The sequence below is a fragment of the Chrysemys picta genome, chromosome 7 (assembly GCF_011386835.1).
Source record: "Chrysemys picta bellii isolate R12L10 chromosome 7, ASM1138683v2, whole genome shotgun sequence".
NCBI lineage: Eukaryota > Metazoa > Chordata > Testudines > Emydidae > Chrysemys > Chrysemys picta.
Window position 1 is genome coordinate 31,348,935 of NC_088797.1, and position 6,374 is coordinate 31,355,308.

A 6,374-nucleotide genomic window follows, 5' to 3' on the forward strand; every position below is an offset into this window, starting at 1 on the left:
TATGGAACTTGGGGTGGGCGGAGGGCGGTTATACAGGGGCTGCAGTGGCAGTCTGTGATCCTGCTGCTGTTCCTGAAGCTCCATCAGACGCCGGAGCATGTCTGTTTGATCACGCAGCAGCCCCAGCGTTGCATCCTGCCTCCTCTGATCTTCCTGCCGCCACCTCTCCTCACGTTCGTCTCTCCTGTCCTCACATTTGTTGGCAGCTTTCCTGTACTTTGATACCGTGTCCTTCCACTCATTCAGATGAGCTCTTTCATTGCGGGTCGATTCCATGATCTCAGAGAACATTTAGTCTCATGTCCATTTTTTTTGCCGCCTTATCTGAGATAGCCTTCGGGACGGAGGAGGGCATTTTGTATCTTAATATTGAGTGCCTGCGGCTTTGGCGTTAGAGATCAGATGCAGGGCCGGGCAACAGAATTCGGCTTGCATGCGGTCATGTAAGCCATTGTCTTTCGGCTTCTGCAACCTTCATAAAAGCAGCCCCCTCCTTTCCCATACCAAGCAAAGCCCGTTGAGTGCTGCGGTTTTCATGTTAACATGCAGCAGCAGAAACCAAACTAACCGCCCGCCCATCCAATTCTCTAGGATGATCGCTTTACCCCTCCCTCCACCGCATGGCTGGTATCAGGGAAGATCCCTGCTAGCCAAATGCGAAAAGCTCAGCGCCAATGGACCCTGTCCCCCACCGCTTGGCTAACTGCAGGGAAGGATTTCTTTTCAGTCACAGGCAAACAGCCCAGTAGGAATGGCCACCTCTTTCCCCTTAATTAAATTCCCGTATTTCAACCAGGTTATCATGAACAATCTCACCCTCCTGAGGATAACACAGCGAGATAAAGAACGGATGTTGCTTGAATGCCAGCAAACACCGGGACCATATGCTGCCAGGCTTTGTCATGCAATGATATCAGATTACTTGCTACTAGCATGGCATGGTAAAGTGTCTTACCATGGAGGATGGAATAAGGCGGCCCTGCCCAGAAACCTTCTGCAAAGGCTTTTGGAGTACCTCCAGGAGAGCTTCATGGAGATGTCCCTGGAGGATTTCCACTCCAGCCCCAGACACGTTAACAGACTTTTCCAGTAGCTGTACTGGCCGCGAATGCATCCCAAGTCCTCAGGGCAAATTAATCATTAAAAAACGCTTACTTTTAAACCATGTTTTATATTTACAAAGGTACACTCACCAGAGATCCCTTCCATGGCTTCATGGTCTGGGATACCGCCTTGGGAGAGTACTTCAGTCAGGCTGAGAAAAAGATCCTGGCTGTTGGGGAGAACGGAGTGCTGTGTGCTCTCTGCAAGCTTGTCCTCCTCCTCCTCCTCCTCCTCATCTTCCCCGTCCACAAAATCCTCAGGCATGGCTGAGAGTACTCCCTTCTTGGAATCCATGGTCAGGGGTGGGGTAGTGGTGGCGGCCCCCCCTAGAATTGCATGCAGCTTAGCGTAGAAGCCGCATGTGTGCGGCTCTACCCCGGACCTTCCGTTTGCTTCTTTGGTTTTCTGGTACGCTTGTCTGAGCTCCTTAACTTTCACGCGGCACTGATATGAGTCCCTATTGTGGCCTCTCTCCATCACGCCCTTGGAGATTTTTTCAAATGTTTTGGCATTTCGTCTTTTGGAATGTAGTTCTGCTAGCACAGAATCTTCTCCCCATACAGCAATCAGATCTAGTACCTCCCGTACGGTCCATGCTGGAGCTCTTTTTTGATTCTCGGACTGCATGGTTACCTGTGCTGATGAGCTCCGCGTGGTCACCTGTGCTCTCCACGCTGGGCAAACAGGAAATGAAATTCAAAAGTTCGTGGGGCTTTTCCTGTCTACCTGGCCAGTGCATCCGAGTTCAGATTGCTGTCCAGAGCGGTCACAATGGTGCACTGTGGGATAGCTCCCGGAGGCCAATACCGTCAAATTGCGTCCACACTATCCCTAATTCGAACCAGCAATGTCGATTTTGGCGCTACTTCCCTCGTTGGGGTGGAGTACAGAAATCGATTTTAAGAGCCCTTTATGTCAAAGTAAATGGCTTCGTTGTCTGGATGGGTGCAGGGTTAATTTGATTTAACGCTGCTAAATTCGAACTAAACTCATAATGTAGACGAGGCCCTGGTTGTATTTAAGAATCTGTCTCCTTGTCCCCATGCTTTGTGTTAATAAAATGCACATATCCACATTAAAAAAAAAAATCCAGTTAACAGGATCAAAATGTGGCTCATCCCAATCCATTTAGGGTTTAAACTCCACCTAGAATTGGGGCAAACACAACTGTTTACTGTACAAAGAAAATACCTATGTGAAATGCTGTCACAAATAAACAGTTTCTGTTGCACTTGGCAGTGTTCTTCCTGAAGGCAGGTTCTGCATTCTTTGGAAGCTAGGCTCAGGGTTCAAGTACAGACGCTGGTTCTGGTTACATCCTCAGTCTCTGGGGTGCTGGGGTGAACACAGCCATCCCATACAATCATACTCTGCTTTTCTCTGTGCTCTCAAACGGCTTTTTGCGTATTGCTTAACTAACCTCACACCCTCATGGAAGTTAGGTGAGTATTATTGTACCTGTGTTACAGAACAACAAAATAAGGCACAGAGCAACATGACCGAGGTTATGGATGGAAAGTCAGTGGCAAAGCTAAGGATAGAGTCCCAGAGTCCTGACTCACAGTGTCCCCCCGCCCCATCCCCACTAGACCGCACTCCCCTCCCAGAGTTGGGAACAGAACCTATGACTCCCAGCTATCAATACTCTAACCACAAGATAACACTCCTCCTGGTGTTTGGAACAAAACCCAAGCATCTCAATTTCCAATCCCCTGCTCTGATCACTAGGCCAGGGGTAGGCAACCTATGGCACGTGTTTCAAAGGCAGCACGCGAGCTGATTTTCAGTGGCACTCACACTGCCCAGGTCCTGGCCACCGGTCCGGGGGACTCTGCATTTTAATTTAATTTTAAATGAAGCTTCTTAAGCATTTTACAAACCTTATTTACTTTACATACAGATGTAAGCAGAGTCAGGATGAGCTCTACCCTGACATCTGGTGGTGAATTATGGCGAGTGTGGAAAAGAACTCCAGGGGCTGATCTTGTTTGCATAGGCACACCCACTCGCCTGGCATGAAACAACAGCAACTCAAAGTGGTTACTTTGGCTGGTGTGGGATCCCCAGTTTCTTTGTTATTGGGGCAGGAAGAATAAAGTTTTGTTACCCTGATTCTGTGAATCAAGGGCAGTGAACCTGTTGTATGACAGAAGGACTGAGTGAGTCCTTCACCATTACCTAAGTAGCACTTGCTTGACAAGAGGCATGGGTTACAAAACCCAGTGAAAAGAGAGATGATGGGGACAGGTATTTGTACCTGATGGTATGGGCCCCTCCTGTCTGAGGGGTTGAAACACCAATTGCACTACCTCCTCTCTCCACTGTTGAATATCAGAGCTAACTTTGATTCCATTAGAAGTCTAGTTACAGACTGCTGAACTGAATTCACTTTGGGCCAATGGTGCACTAGCACTGGGGCTCCCCTACTATGAGCTGAAATCACAAAAGAGCTGAGATCACTGAGGCTGTGTTAACTAGTGGGGGAGCCTGAAGCTATAATGCTAAGCGGCTGGTGGAGCAGCTAGCAGAGTGGAGCTGAGCGACTCACAGGGAGCGGAGCGGAGCGGAGCGGAGTGGCTGGAGGAGCAGCTAGCAGAGCGGAGCCTTGTGGGAGCGGCCCAAGGGACGGCTGAAGTGGAGCAGAGCTGAGCGGCTCACAGGTCGGTGAGCAGAGTGGAGCAGCTGCCAGAGCAGTTCGTGGGACCGCGGGAGCAGCTCACGGGACAGCTGGAGGAGTGGAGCGGCTCGTGGTGAAGGCTGTGGCGGAACCCCGTCGGCCTCGGATCACGTAAGGTGCCCCTTAACGCCCTGTGTGCCCCCCCCCCGAACTCTGGGGTTGCACTGACCAGGGACAGAGACTTTGGGGGGTTGTTGGACTTTTGGGACTTTGGTGATCCTTGGGTTGCTGGTTTCAAGAACCCAAGGGAAAGGGCACAGCCCAACTTGCTGGGGTGGGTTTTTTTTGCTCATGGTTTGTGTTATGAATCCTGTTTGTGGTGTGTTTTTCCAATTTAATGCTGATGTCGTTTACCTCATGTTATTAAACATTTTTTTGTTACAATCAGACTCCGTGCTTGCGAGAGGGGAAGTATTGCCTCTTAGAGGCACCCAGGGGGTGGTATGTAATTGTCCCAGGTCACTGGGTGGGGGCTCGAGCCGGTTTTGTATTGCGTTATTGAAGCGGAACCCCTAGATACAGAACCCGGCCCTTGTTGCTGCCAACTTAGATGGGCAGAAGGGTTACATTTTTGGGGGCTCATCCGGGATCCCTGGGTCAGTACCCCTCGCAAGCACCTGTTGAGTGTCCCACTGCACTGGGAAACAATTGTGTTTATATTTTGAGGAAATTACTGTTTGTATAATGGCTAATATGTCAGGTTTGTTGGGCCCCGGCCCTGCAGCCTCTAGCTCAGGGGCCGCAGCCTCAGCTAATGATTGGGCAAAAGCACTGGGGCAAATATTGGAAAAGGTTGTGTTGTCCCATGCTAGGTCAAACTCTTGTCGTGAGTTAAGGTTATTTGCTGGGGCAGAGGAGTTCGAACCCTGGTTGGAGCATACCACTGAAATGCTGCAGGAGTGGGCCTTACCTGATGCAGAAAAGCGAAGATGTCTAATAGAGAGCCTTAGTGGCCCAGCATTAGATGTGATTCGCACCCTGAAGCTCGTTGACCCTGGGGTCAGTGTGAAGGACTGCCTGGAGGCCCTTGATCATACCTTTGGGAGTGTAGAGGGCCCTGAAGACAGTTACTGTAAGTTCCTTAATTCCCGACAGCAAATTGGTGAGAAGATTTCAGCCTATATACAGAGGCTGGAGAGACTGCTTCAGAGAGCTGTCATGAGGGGTGCAGTGACTGCTGAACAGATGGATCGGACCAGACTGGCTCAAATTGTAAGAGGAGCTCAGTATCAGAACCCGATTCTACTCCATCTCCGGCTAAGAGAACGACGGGAACATCCCCCAAGTTATTCCCAGCTGATAAAGATCAGAGAAGAGGAAGAAAGGCAGGCTGCCAGCGAGTTTTGGGAAGCCCAAACATTGGAGCCAGCCGGCACAACACCACTGCAAACGGCCAGTGTACTGATGGTGAGCACCACAGAGGAACTTGCCCAACAAGTGCAGGTCCTGACAGAACGGATAGCTGAACTGCAAAGCACCATTGACCGAGCTAAGACTTCCGGGAATAAGGAGCCTCTGACTGTGGCGATGGAGAAGTCAGCATTTAGAGCCACCATCCCATCTGGGCGAAGGGGGAAAGGACAATTCTTCTGCTACCGATGTGGTCAGGATGGACACAGTGCTGCCAAGTGCCATAATGAAGAAAACCCCTCCTTAGTGTATGGAAAGCTGAGGATCAGTTGGGAGAGATTCGGTAGCTGCCAGAGAGTCCGGAGACGGGGACCACCCAGGCCTGCAGGATTTGAAGATTCCCCCAGAAAAGACCGTCCAGCTGGGATCCCCGCAGGACTGATAGGGCCTCGAGCAGAGGTCATGGTGAAAATTGAAGGGGAGGAGTGTAAAGCCGTGCTTGACACTGGATCTCAAGTGACTATTATATTTCAGTCATTCTACCAACAAATGCTTAGGCACCTGCCTATACAGCCACTGACTGGCGTTGGTCTGTGTGGCCTCAGCATGGATGAATACCCCTACCAAGGGTATGTCATAGTGCACCTGGAATTCCCAGAGGAGGTTGCTGGGGTAAGAGAAGAGGTGGACACAGCTGCATTAATATGCCCTGACCCTAAAGGGACCTCTGATGTGTCTGTGCTGATAGGGACCAACTCCAGTCTCTTCAAGGTGCTCGCGGATTACTGCAGACGACGGGCTGGGGACCAGTACCTGAATACCCTGATGATCCATACGCTTTGTGCTGAAGCCTATAGGAAGATTGAGGGTGCTAAAAAGGAGACATCTGAGCTACCGATTGGGGCACTGAAGTACATGGGCACAACCCCCTTAGTAGTGCCTGCAAGGACGGAGCAAGAAGTGCTTGTCATGAGTACTCGGCTGAAAGGCAGTAAAGGGGCATTAGCAATGGTAGAGCAGCCAGCTGAAGGAGAGCTCCCGGAAGGAGTGCTGGTCCCCAGTGGAGTCATAACCCTACCTGCTGAAGCCCAAGAAAAGGTGACTATACTGATTGCTAATGAAACAAGTCGAGATGTTGTTGTGAAGCAAGGACAAAAGATAGCAGATCTCTTCGAGCCTGAATCAATTGTAAAACCCCAGTGTGAGACTCAAGTTCCGACAATAGACCCTGCAAAGTTTGACT